Raw genomic sequence first — 13,194 nt, 5'->3', positions numbered from 1 at the left:
GTTGTTAGATTTTTTACACTTTTGGTCCTTCTGAATTCAGAAAATTTTCAAAAACAGTGTCCAACAGTTTTTGTTAAAACGTGGATTTTAACAAAACTAATTTCCAAAAAGGTGTTTTTAAAAAAACCAATTTTTTTTTGTTTCTTTTCTATTATATTTCTTATTTTATTTTATAGATTTTTTCTTTTCTTTTTCTTTGTATTTTCCAAATTTTTTGATATTTTTGAAATAAAACTATGAAACTAGGGAAAATAAGGGATTTTAAAAACCTTTTTGTAATTTTTGAGAAATATTTACAAAGAAGGGTTTTCTGAGAAATCAGGGTTATTTTTTTTTAAAAAATTCTTCAGAAAACGAGTTTGGATTCAGGTTTTGAGAAAATATTCAAGTTTTGAACCTCGAATCGAGAAATACAATGCTATGGATCCAAACAGATACCGGACGAACTGTCTGAGCTTTTCAAAAGTTATTTTGGTAATTTTGAGAATTTGGTTTAAAAAAATTGGATAATGAAGCTCAGATTTGGATTCTGATATTGGATCCGGATCCAAAATCGAGTCAGACATATAAAATGAATTAATTTCAGTAAAATCTGAGAAATAAACTGGAATTTAGATTTAAAACTGACTAAATTACTCAAAAAATGGGGTTAGGGGCAAAAAGAGAATATTTACAATATTTTGAAAAATTTGGGGTGTTCACAATCACCCGCACCAAAACTCGCTAAAGAGTTCCAAATATCACATAAGTCTCAAAAGACTATATTTCCATACACGTGCCTCAAGGTCCCTTCGTACTTAGGGAAATGTATCCAATGGCCAAAGTGATTCGTACCTTCAAATATGACAGATATGAGCATGATGAATGCATTCATTTGATGACATATGCCATAGGTTTCTTAATTATGCAAAAACCTCATTTTACTTGAAGGCATTCGATAAGGTGTCATTTGTAAGCATTTTGTGTTCTATTGCGATCAGAACTCTAAAAAATTTTGTTTTTCTGATAAGTAAATGATGAAATTTAAGCAAAGCTTTTGAAAACCAGTGAAAATGAAGTATGAAAACCAATTTTGGATAGAGTCCTGATTCAATCAGGACTCTGGGGTAGAGTCCTGATTTGATCAGGACTCTGGGATAAAACCTCAGAATTTTGAAATTCTTTGATAAAAGTGTAACAATTTTGATAGATGGAAAGAATTTTGAAAGATTTTCTCAAAATTGAAATCAGGATTAGAGTCTTGATTGTAAACACCCCAATTTTTCACTCACCTTCTTGACATTTCCATCAATCATTACATTCTGATTCTCCGAAATCAATGAAGGGCAAAATGGTCATTTTTTGAGATTGAGCCTTACAGAAAGTCCTAAATTCCATTCTCGAGCCTCAAAACTTCTCTATTTAAACTTAGAAACATCTTCAAACTGCAAATTTTCAAAATCTCAGGCTTAACCAGAAGTCAGAATTTTCAAATTCTTAATTCAGAGGAGCATTTCAGGAAAACATGTCTTTGCATAACATCGCATGAGCATTTTATATCATTTCAATGCACAACATGTCATTTTGAGATCCAGAACTCCTGATTTTCAAAAATGTCAATCCAGATTCGAGTTTTAAATATTTCAAAATTGATTTCAAATCCCTGGGTTTTTAAAATTGCCAAATTCTTCCCATTTTACCCCCAGGACTCCAAATTACAAAAATTTTCTCAAGAAAACGATCTGGATAGTTTAGGACATTGATTTTCAAGATTTTGTCAATTGAAAAGAGGGGGACACAATTTCAAATTCATAAGACCTTATTTCAAACTTTTACAAAAAGGCTTAGAATTTCTCCGCATCTTTCCAAATTTTGCCATGAATAACCAATTTCTTCCAAATTTTGAAATCAAACCAAAATTCACTTCGTGTTTTCTAAACTAGCCTATTATTGTGAAAATTCCAAAATATCTCATTTGGCCTTTATTTCAAATAAGTGACGTGGGACCCACCTCGAGGTGGTGTCACACTCAAATTCTCAAAAAATTCTCTTATTTTCAAAATAGTGCCCATTCGGAAGTGGCACCAATTTATAAAACTTTTTTTTTTATTATTTACTTATTTAAATTTCTTTCTTTTTTTATTTAACTCAATTTTAATAAAATAATTAGTGGGCCCACGTAGGTGGCGCCCCACTAAGACTCCCTACCAAGAAAAGCAAACCTTTCTTTTTTACTTCAAAGAGTTTCAAATCCAATGAGGTGGCGCCACCTTAAAAACCATTTTACCCATTGTCCTTTTGTATTACTTTTTCAGCCCCAAAGGGCGCCACTGTAAAACCCCCATTTTACCTAAGTTTTCAAAGGTCATCTTAAGAGTAGGAGCCGTTCCCTCTCAAAACGGCGAGTTCCCCTTTTTCAAAAAGATTTCAAAAAATTTTAAAAGTCTGTTTTAAGGGTTATCAAGGTGGGCTAAAGGGGAGGAAAAAGGGGGATTTGAAGGGCCGGCTATTAAAGAGAGGAGGAGGGTCCAGCAAAGAGGCATCAACGACTTCCCTTAATCCCAGCTCTCCCCTGTTCACGAGTTCCTGCTCTCATCTCCTTCAGCCCATCAGCCGCAAGAAGTCCAGCGTGTTCATGCATCTCCTTCAGCCCATCAGCATAAGCAGCCAACATTTTCACCTTGCCTTCAGTTTAGTAGCAAAAGATCCCATCGGTGACTCTAGCTCTTCCTCCCTTCATCATCTGCCTTCCTCTCTTCCCAGCGGAGGGGAACTTCTTCCTTTCTCCTGCTTCTTCCACCTGAGATTGATCGAGCTTTTCAAAGAGGACAATAGGCAATTTCTTGGAGGCTCAGATCACCCTGTAAGAAGCACTTCTTCAGCCTCTGCCAAATCAAGGTAATGACCCCCTTTACCTCTACATTTGTGCGAATTAGGCACTGCGTTTATGTCCTCTGCAAATGCAAAACCCGTGACAATGATGGATGTGGCTTGCACCTTGGGTTTTCCAATGTGTCTGGAATCGATGATGCCCCTTTAATGGCATTCTCATTCCAGCATGATCCTAAAATCATCATTTTTTTTCTTAAAAGGCTTTTGCACAATTCATTCCAGCATGATCCCCAAATCGTCATTTTTTTTTTAAAAAGCTTTTGCACAATTCATTTCAGCATTGTCCTAAAATCGTCATTTTTTTTCTCTCTCAAAAGCTTTTGCATAATTTATTCCAGCATCTAAAATGTTTTCAGATAATCTCTTCATTGCAATTCGTGACCTGCACATCTGGATCATTCTGTTACGTATTCATGACTCCACTTACGCTATTGGAGTCATTCTGCAACTAATTTCTAGCCTGTTAACATTCTAAATTTTGTTACAAATTCAGTGGAGGTGATATTAGCTGGTATCATTCTCACCTTCCTTTAGAAAGCCTTGTTATTCCCCATGTTTCCCCACATAGTAATGTTTACTATAACTCCTCTGTACTTCAATCTTTTTTTTTTATTATCCATACAAATTTTTTTTTCTTTTTTTAAAAAGCATACGCATGTCATGGCCCAAAACGATAATACTTATGGATTTAACGTACAGAAAATGGCACTCTTGACCTAAGTGCAACATCTGAATGTGACACAAATGCTTATCTTAATTCGTTATAATGTCTCATTGTTGTAGTTACTGTTGTCATCTGTATGCTGTGGTACTTTATGACTTTCCAGATTTCTCTGTTTTCCAGAACTCATGCCTTGTTTCACGTAGCTTACTGCATGCCTCTTTTCTTTTACTTCCTTTACTAATGGTGTTCGTCCATTTGCATATTAATCAGCAGCATTAATTTTCATTTCAGTTTTGGACTATATCCTTTTGTTTTGCTAAACCCTCTCCATTATCCTATGTTACAGCATATAGATAAACTCAAGTGTGTTCTGCTCTAAACTGTCATATATGTACAGTAGCCAATACAATCATCCAGCTCCTTGGCACTCTATATATTATGTCATTTTCTTTTATTGCCTTAAAACAATCTTGGATGAGGTATGATTTGAGATGGAAGCTTGGTTTGACACATCTGTTGTAAGATTGATGTTCATGTCTGTATATCCAACTGTTTAAGAATTTAGGTAGTTATATTTCAAATCGTGTTCGTATCAGGTTTCTTTTCCCATTTCCTTTACTTTCCAAACTCCCCTTTTGCATAGTTCTCAGCCATCAAGAAAATTTATTGGGCCATAATGTGAGGGGAAAGTGTGCTTCGATTTTAATGGCTGGACGCTGAGGAAAGCCATTTTGGTGAAAGTGACAATAATACTTTTTTTTTGTGTGCCAGCAGTTGATCACTTTATGATGCCCTCTGTCAAGATTGTTACTTGAGAAAACATAGGAAAGTTGCAATAGTTGGCTGTATAGACTGATAAAACTGTAGTTGCAGATTTTTTTTTTTTTAGGGGGAATGTGAAATCCGTGTATCCAAAATCTGTATATTTTTTTTTTTTGGGCTTTGGGGTATAGGTCCTGTATGTATAGTCTTTTTTTTTTCTCCATACAGATACACATGTAGCATCCTGTGTCAAGATTACCACAAATAGGCTTGTAACACGTATGGAATAGATAGATTTTCCTGTTCTTACTTTTCCATCTTTTCCCCTTTCTATCTACCTACCATTACTCTTCTCCTGTACACCCTAGCCACGGCTCATCCATTAACATAGCTATCTAAATTCAGCATAAATTTTCTGCAAATTATTAGCCTTTTGCACAGTAATCTCCACTATGTATAGCCCATGCATGTATATGTCCCTTTATGTAGATAACTATTATCTATGGAAAATCCATTGTTATTCATATTTTAATATTTATCTGTATATATATACACCTACATTCATATACGTACATATATGTATACGTACACCTATATGTCTATACATGTATCTCTTCATATACATTGCTTTTCACATATAAGCACTTAGGTAGATATTTTCCCCTATAAATACAAATCCATTATCACATTTCATTTAGCATATATATATATATATTTTCATTTTAGTCTAAACTTGGTGCCTAGATATCACCACAGGCATTTCAGTTATGTTTTTAGCCGTTGTATTGTATATTTTGATTGTAGTCCTGGTGTAACTACCTATGTATGTTCATTGAGGTAAAATTTGCAAATCTCTCCTTTGTAAGCCATATTTCTCGTACTAATTCTCATTTTGCAGGAAAATCTGGAAGATGTGGTTTCTTTTTTGTGCTATCAAATATTTAGTTATATTTTTATTTTTGTCAACAATGTAACAATCAAATGTAAACCTTGGAATAATATTTACTTTTCTCTGCTTAGATTAGGATGCATATCATGTAGTTTGATTTTGTAATATCCTGATCTTATGAATCATGCATTCTATTGCAAAAGCACTATGGATGTACACGAATGGCACGTGCACCAACTCTTAGGGAGTTGATGAACTCGGTGGAGTCCATATTTACGGCCCTAGTCAGAATATGGACAAAACTCAGATCCATCATCTTTCTACCAGTCACATTGAGCCTACACTCTTAGGATATCTTAAAAATGCACATCATATTTCTAATTTTGCAAAACATTGTGAATTAACTCAAATAAACCCTGAACATATTCATGGCCACAGTCATAATATGTGAAGGATTTATTTTGACTTAATACGCATTTTTCCAACAAATTTATCAGAAAATCTTTTCAAAGTGTATTCATTCATTCAAATCTTCTGCATCATGGCATCATCTGCTTTCTCATGATTTTCTTGAGAAAAGTTTCACTCCATGGAAATCAATTTCTCAAGAAATTTCTAAAATTTTCAAAATCGGATTTTCCAAGTCAAGTTTTCCCGTGATTTCCCCTGGAAAATGTCATTTTCTTAAGATTCATTTTTTAAAGGGAATTTCTCATCTTTCTCAAAAATCAAAATCGATTTCCAAGTATTTCAAGGTTAAGATTCTCAGGGTTTCAATTATGGAGTTTCAATTTTCCTTCTCTAAAGAGTTTTTCAATGAATTTTGCTTATTTTCTTGAGAAAACTTTTCAAAGCTAGAATTTCTCTGATCAGCATTTTCTCTTCCAGTGTTCACCTTTTTCTCAAGAATCACTTCTATTTTCCTAAGATTTTCAACCATTCATGATTTTCCCAAATCTTCATAAATTTTCTCGAGATTTTAAATCCTTTTTATCAGAGTTTCCTGAGAAACTGATTTCCATCTTTTTTTCTGAGAAATATTTCCCAACTCCAAAATGTTGTCGAAGCATACATCACGTTTTCCAACTATTTTTTTACAAAATCCTATAGCAGATGCCTGAATTCTCTGTGCATTTAGGATAAAATACAATTTCGAGGAATTCACTAAGCCAAGCACACATTTTGGTCCTTGGTTTGATTACCTCTGTTAAAGGCGGCAGGAATGGTCGAACCTCGTACCAACAGGTCGAGCCCCATCCCATGGATTTTCCCGCTATTTTCAAAACGGAGACGAGTATATCAAAACAATTTCCAAAATCCAGTCAAGTTTGACTCGCGAAAGCAGTTTTCCTCTTTCTCTCCCGCAAGGGAAGGGAAGACGGAAAAATTTTGCGACGATAACAGGTTTGGCGACCGTGATGGGACCTGTCCTTGTTTGATAAAAAATGTGCTTGGCTTAGTTTAATTCTCAAAATTGTGTTCACAAAATGTCAGTTATTTATTTTCTAATATCATGCAAACCTAGGAGCCTAGATTCTGACCTAGTTGACATTGACTGCATATAGCTTAGGCATGGTTTGGTAGGACCAGATTGATGAGATATTTTCATGTTCACATAGACTTAGGTCTAAATATAACTCTCCTTAATTTAGGATCTGAATGCGAACAATGTATGCTTCTTCAAAGTTTTCAAAAATCTATCTCTCTAGGACTTAGAGCCATCTATTTCTTACATGTGATCATTTTTTCAAACCTCAATTACCTATCATTACCCGGTCTTCACGTTGCTGGGCTCTCTTCCAGAACCCTAGTTCGGGACAGAGCCTCACAACTGGGCCAACTATTTGGGTTAACACCCCCCTACCACGTACCGCGGGCCACAGTCCGAAGTATATTGGTAGGCGCTCAAGGATGTTGGAAAACCTTACCTTAGAACCGGGGTTGAGATTATATGCCACGTACCTCGGATTTCGATTCGGGTATATCGGCATAACTGGATTGGACAAAGATGATCTGAACCTAAAGTTAGGATTAAGGTCCTACAGCTATTTTCAAAATGATGCATCTAGAGTCAGCCTTTTAGGGAGTGCTGAATATGCATAAATGTTTGTGCAGGATGTGATTATTCGTATGTTACCTCTATTTTCTTACATTTTCCCAAAAATATTTTTCAAATTTCCATATTTTTCACCTTTTCCTTTATTTTCTCAAACCCTGAATGACTTTTCAAAATATCCCATTTCTTTAAAAAATCCAGGTGATTTTCCATTCTACCTTTCTACTGGATCTCGAATTTCCAGCTGCATTTTGTATCCTGCTTGCAAAATTTTTCAAAATTTCCCACAGTCTCATTCTGAGTCTTTCTCTGTTTTCAGTTTGATGGCATCCAGTCAAGTCGATCATATCTTTCCTGAAGGTCACATCTCCTACGAGGTGCAACAAGGTTGTCCTGAACATCGAGCCCTTAGCACCGGAACTTTCATTCTCCGGTGGTAGTATTCTTGGCTCAAAAGCTTTTCTCGAATGTTCCCGGACCATTTGAGTGAGTGCGGATTAGAATTGACGTCAGCAGTCGGAAAGCAGACCATCAACGACAACCTGATCCATGCAATGGCAGAACGATGACATCCACAAACCTGTACCTTTTGGTTCCCATGGGGGGAGATGACCATGTTAATGGATGAATTTTCAGAAATCATGGGATTATCAGAACCAGCCGGTCAACCAGGAGATCCATTAGAACATCAATTCCTTATCAATGTCAAGGGTTTGGATCACCGAGACTCCTTAGCTCATATGACAGGCCGCCGATCCTGGCCCCTGATCTAGTTGGACGGAAATGAATATGTCAACCTGCTCGAGTTGTACCGCCAGTACGGGACCTTCGTTGAAGTTAGTTCGCTATCAAGGATAGCTAAAGAAAGAATTCAGAATGCAATGGTTCTATGCACTATAGGATTAGCCCTCTTCCCAGATGGACAAAACTACATGGATATCAGAATAATCCAGCTTATGCAAAGATGGGGGAGTCGACAGACCAATCGTCTTTCCATAGCCATGGCAGCTCTTGCTTTCTTGTACCGGGGTCTGACACGTTTCTCACTTGGAGAGTCCATTCTCGTTGAAGGTTGCATCTACGCACTTCAATCCTGGTTCTTCCAGCATGTTCCAGCCCGAGCAAGCTCTTTTAGATACAATGGTCAAGAACTTCTTCCAGTGGCACAGTACCGGTCCATGACCGACAACATTCAAGAAGATGACGTAGTCTAGGACTATTTTGATCGACACTTGTCCCCTCCCAAATATACATACGCTTATGGCAAGCGGTTCAAATTCTTGGGACCATTCTTCTGTACTTACTACCAACCAGAGCGGTGTGTTCGGCAGTTCTCCCAGAGGCAGCAGTACATTGAAGTCAGACTACTATCAAGAGCTATGGCAGAATTTGATCTCACTTCCGCACAATGGTCCGGAGCATATCATTCTGCCCGCTACGGCTGGGATTCCTTTGTTTCTCTTAAAATCTTTCTTGGTCCTAGAGTGTCTGCCGACTATCATGAATGGTGGCAAATTGTTTGTCCTCCACCTTTTTGTCAAGATCAATAAAAGTTCAATTTTCTCATTCCAATAAAATTTTCTCTCTTTATTGTGGTTTGACGACCTCGCCTAAGTAATAAGGCATATTTTCGTTGTTTATTTCTCTTGCAAAAAGAATGACAACACAATTATCGTGATTCCTGCGATGACTCAATCCCTAGTAATGGTATAACTTTTTCAAATTGTCTACCATATTTTCAGCAAATATTTCTTCCAAAAGCCAATTCCTTAATAATCTAATCAGGTCTTTTCCCTGTAGAGAGCATCTATAACATTTGATGGTTCGGACAAGATCAGGCAAAAAAACAATGGCATCTCACTACTCGTCGGGCTCAGAAGAAGAGATGGGCTCCCCGCGATCCGAGAGGAGTCAAGAGCAGCAACAAGAAGATGATGGCATAGACCCGCAAATGTATGCCATGCTCCGAAAAATGATGAATAAGATGATGAATGAACAGCCCGGAACCAGCTCAGAAAGAAATCCATTCAGAGAAAAGTTCCATAGTCACAGGGATAAGAAGGTTTCCAAGAAGCAAGTTCAGCCGGAAGAGATCTCAGACGAAATAGACTCAATTGAAGATACCGATGAAGAGTATGAAGTGCCTCCGGCATTTCAGAAGCGGGGCCAAGAACAAAAAAAAAAGCCGCAAATCAAAGAGTCAGGTCACAGAAGTGCCTCTACAAGCGCAGTTCAGGGAAATGGCCCGAGTTGTTAAGGATCTCCAAGCCCACGACAATGGCAGGAAAGTCTTCATCAGCGAAGACTTTTATGACGGCTTAGAAGGTGATGAAGATCTGGAGAATCTTCTCCGAAAATTCATCAAGTTTGACGGTTCTGGCGACCTGAAAGCTCATCTTGCCACTTTCTTTGCCGAGTGCTTGAGGTTTAAGAGGGACAACCGGGCACTATTTCTATGCTTCCCCCGCAAATTGGAAGAAGTTGCAGCTAAGTGGTATGCTGAGCATATCAACCCCATCGAGCTCAAGGCGTTCGACAAAGTTGTAAACCTGTTTATTGAACGCTTCTTGTTCAACACAAAGGCGCTTCCTACACTAAGTCATCTCTGCAATTTAAGGCAGAATGAGAATGACAAAGCACAGGATTTCATTCACAGATGGAGGTCAGCCTGTAACAAAATGAGAGATCCTATCTCCGAAAGGCACACCCTGTCATTGATTCTCAACAACTTTTCGCAACCATTAAGAGAATTAATCTCTACTGCACCATCCTGGACTTTCATCGAGTTGACTGAACGAGCCAAATGGCTCGAGCTGAGTGTGGAGAATGGAGTCTACGAAGGCTTCATTTTTTCCAAAAACAACCCCCATGGTGAGCAGAAGAAGAAAGCTCACTTCACCTATTCTGCCAACAACAACAATAACAATAATAGTTGAAATCAGTATAAAGGGCAGAAGAAAGATTACTGCTACGGCACAGGCAGTTCAAACAACAAAGATCAGAAAGGAAAGCCTGCTCCTCAATACAGCAGGATCAAGGGTCGAAATTGCGTGAGAAGATCAAACATGTAGGATGGAGCTATGACCGAATGTTTACTCCTCTCGATCAATCACTCGAAGATGTGCTCGAGTATATGTTGTCAAAAGAGATGGTTAAGTTGCCTAGATTGGTCGATCCCCCTGTGCCCATGGGGAAATGGAAAGATTAGTTTTGCAAGTTCCACAAGACAGTGGGACACAACACTGAGGACTGCTTTGTTCTAAAAAACATTGTGCAAGATCTTATTGATAAAAATCTTTTAGTGGAAGGAGAAGAAGAAGAAAAAATGGATATTCTAAAGTAGCCCTTTCCTTCACACACCACGGTAGTAGTATCTGCACAGCCATTCCTGCCTCACGAACACATCAAGCCATGTTCTGCACAAGATCTCCGAGTTCAGCACCAGGTTTCAGTACTGCGACAAGCAGCACCAGCCACCAAGAAGGTGGACATAATTTCAGCTTTTGATAAGCTAAAAGTATCAGCGGAGCCAGCCGAAATATTTCCTACAGCAGCCAGTAAAATTCCAGGGTTCCCAAAGCATTTTCTCAAATCCCTTACAAAAAAGGGAGAAACTTCAACTCAGAAGCCTCTAACTGCTCTGTCCAATGTTTCAATTTTGGACTTAGCCAAGAATTCCCGCAAACACCAAGTACTGGATGATTTGCTCAGAAAAATCAAAGTCAAACCCAGTACCACTCCTGAAGACATGGCACAAATAGTGAATTCAGCCATGATCAATGCACTAATCACTTTCTCGGATGAGGACCTTCCAAAGCCTCATTCCTTTCATAATAATGCTTTGTACATCGTTGTTCGAGTGAGAGGAATGACGGTACTACATGTGCTAGTTGATGGAGGCAGCAGACTCAACATATATCCCGAGATGACAGCAAAGGCATTAGGGATCAAGGATGAAGAATACATTCCAGACCCTATCACTATCTATGGGTTTGACAATCATGGTCAAACAACTAAGAGCAAGATATTTCTGGAAGTGTTCATCAACTATTCAGTGCATTCAATACTTTTCCATGTGGTTAATGTACCACCCACCTACAACCTACTGCTCGGAAGAATATGGATCCACAATGCAAATGCAGTGCCTTCCACCCTTCATCAATGTGTAAAATGGTCAAAAGGTGGAATGATTACAACAGTGCTGGAAGAAGACCCAGAAGAAAGGCTCACGTAGCCCATGATCCCCCGACCATCATTCACGGCGGATATCCCCAGCATCAGGGAGAGTGAAGAAATCAGTCTCGGAGAAAATCGAGAAATACTCCAGGCATCCTCGGAACTATCCTTGCACACTGTAGCCATGACCCGATGGAGAGGTCCTCAATTCTTTAAGGTTAGAGGTCAGGTTAACTACAGTACCATCAAAGATCATTCGTTGTTCCCGCAATTCATGAAGGCAAGAAAGGGATTTGATTTACTCCTGAAGCATGGTTATCAACCCTTCAAAGGACTCGGCAAAAATGAAGATGGCCGCATCGAGCCAATGATCCAAAAGCATCGTCCCCACAGAGCAGGACTGGGGTTCTCTGGCGGAAGCGCACCAAAGAAGACTGTTTTTGTCAAAGGGGCACATTGAAGACCATTTGTTATTTTCCTTCTATTCTTTCCAAAATAAATGTCTCATTTTATCAATGTCTTTGATCAATTCAAAATCAATAAAATTCCAATTTTCTTTTTCTATCTGGATGCCATCTGTGTCCTTTCCGTCCATCTCTTCATTTTATAATTTTTAATGCCATTTTATGCATAGTTCTCTTCAAATGATTGCTTGTCTTACGATGGGCAATTTTATCTGAACCAAATTTCTTATCCAAAATTTCAGAATGACTTCTCGGACAATCAAGAAGCTCATTCTTAATCCCAAGGCTTTTCAGAAGTTGGCAGCAATTCACAGAGTCAAAGCAAGCACTGAAGATGGCAAGATTGCAAAGCAGTCAGATGATTGTGCAGGAATTACCAGAGTTCGCCGCAGTTCAGAAGCAGGACGAACCATCTCCTCTAGTACAATATCCGACTGAAGATGTCAATATTGGTTCAGAGGAAGATCCCAAAATTCTCCAGATCGGAACCAGTCTGAGTCCGGAAGAAAAGGAAAGGCTTACAAATTTTCTCAAGCAACATGAAGAAGTGTTTGCATGGACATATGAAGATATGCCGGGCTTAGACCCCAAATTGGTCGAACATCGCCTCGTTTTAAAGCCAAAGGCTAAGCCAGTGTAAACACCCCAACTTTTCACCCTCATCCAATGTTTGTCCATTTCATGTGTCATTGCATATCATTACATGTATTCTGCATATCATTTCATCGCATTGCATAGCATTGCATGTCGTTGCATGTCATTGCATTTCATTTTCGAGATCTAGCACTCCTATTTCAAAACATTCAATCCAGATTTGAATTTTAAAGCTTTTATTTCAAAATCAATTTTAAAACCTGGGTTTTTATTCAACACTCTGTCATTTTCCAACCCCAGGACTTTATATTTCGAAATATTTTCTCAAGGAAACAATCTGAATTCATTTCAAATTCAAATTTTAATCGATTTCAATTCACAGATGAGACCCATTGAGGTGGTGTCGCTTCTGAATTCCTCTATTCATCAAATTTCTCAAATTTTTGAAAGTTTCAGTCCGATCAGGACTCTATCTCAGAGTCCTAATCCGGTCAGAAGTCTGTTTTACTTCCATTTTCAATCTTTTCCGTTTGTTTTCGAAATTTAGGTCATTTTACAGAGTCCAGTTAGTTCAGGACTCTATTTTAGAGTTCGGTCGAGTTAGGAGTCTAACCCTGACTGTGTTTTCTGACTTATTTCATCATTTCTCGATAAAATCTTTCAAAAAATTTTACATTTGAATTCTAAAATTTAAAATCTCAGAGTCCTAAGAGTTCAG

Source organism: Nuphar pumila, chromosome 8, assembly GCF_984573655.1.
Source record: "Nuphar pumila chromosome 8, dmNupPumi1.hap1.1, whole genome shotgun sequence".
In the NCBI taxonomy this organism is placed as follows: domain Eukaryota; kingdom Viridiplantae; phylum Streptophyta; class Magnoliopsida; order Nymphaeales; family Nymphaeaceae; genus Nuphar; species Nuphar pumila.
This window is presented reverse-complemented; position numbering follows the sequence as displayed.